The sequence below is a fragment of the Condylura cristata genome, unplaced genomic scaffold, assembly GCF_000260355.1.
Source record: "Condylura cristata isolate star-nosed mole 26May11 unplaced genomic scaffold, ConCri1.0 scaffold00003, whole genome shotgun sequence".
Taxonomy (NCBI): domain Eukaryota; kingdom Metazoa; phylum Chordata; class Mammalia; order Eulipotyphla; family Talpidae; genus Condylura; species Condylura cristata.
The window spans coordinates 73588913-73590157 of NW_004567104.1; positions in this window are offsets into that span (position 1 = coordinate 73588913).

Sequence of the window (1245 nt, forward strand, 5' to 3'; positions counted from 1 at the left end):
ACCTCAGAAAGCCTCCGGGTCCTCGTCTGAAAGCCGGGAGGAATGGAACCCCCCGACGACCTCAGAAAGCCTCCGGGTCCTCGTCTGAAATCTGGGAGGAATGGAACCCCCCAACGACCTCAGAAAGCCTCCAGGTCCTCCTCTGAAAGCCGGGAGGAATGGAACCCCCTGACCAGCCTGTGTGGCTAGTGAGACTCAGACTGAGCCTACAACCTCTGCCTGTGGCTTTTGCTGCTCTCTGCAGGAGAGACATGGACCCCACATTGGCCTGCCCTCCCAAACCCCTCCGGGCCCTCCCTTCTCTGGCCCTCCTCACACCTCCTTTGGGGCTGACTGGTCTCCTCTGGGGGCTCAAGGAACCGGTGACTATCTTGCTCCCCTTGTCCCCAGTCCAGCACCTAGAAGACTCAGGACCCACCTGCTGACTTCAGTGAGAATACACAGAATCAGGGGTGACACTCCAATGTGACTGAGAGCAAAAAGCTGATAAAGCACAAGACATTCTGAAAAGAAATGGGGTGACCAATGAAACCTGCTCCTATGTTGTGTGTTTTTATGTCATGAAACTCATGATATTCTTTATCTGGTGTTATCTTACTGCGCCACGTATTTGATATGTGTGTGTTAGTCATTTAGTTAGATGCGTTCTGCAACCCACCTTAGTCCTAGAGACACCAGGTCACAACGGGCTGTTCCCAAGGTGACCTGCACCTGCTCGCCCCGACTCCCCGCCACCCCCACCCTGTTTCCATCATGGTGCCTATCACCTCCAGTCTGACTTTCCTTGTGCTCACTGCTGAGTGTGTGTCTTCCCATCCCAATGTGAGCTCATTGCGGGGTGCGGTGGGCAGGGACCTGAGAGACTGTCTTTCACCCACACCACTGCGTGCCCAGGGCTGGGGCAGTGGCTGGTGAGTGGCACAGCGCATGTTCAGGGGTTCAGGCTGGCAAGCAGGAGCGCAGGGATGAATACCAGGTCCATTCAACACCACCCCACCCCCCAACCCCTAGAAGTGGATGTCGCCACGACCCCTCTGCATCTTCAGGTATACTTGATTTTCAAAATGGTTCATTTTGGCCCTCCCTGGTGGCGCAGCGGGTTAAAGCACAGCACTGAGAGGCTAAAGCCACTTCTGCATGAGTTCGATTCCCACCTACCCCGGAGGTGACCACACGGCCCGGCAGACCTCTCCTGACCCGCCCGCTGCTCCCCTCAGCAGTGTACTTCATCAGTCAGCCTGTTCT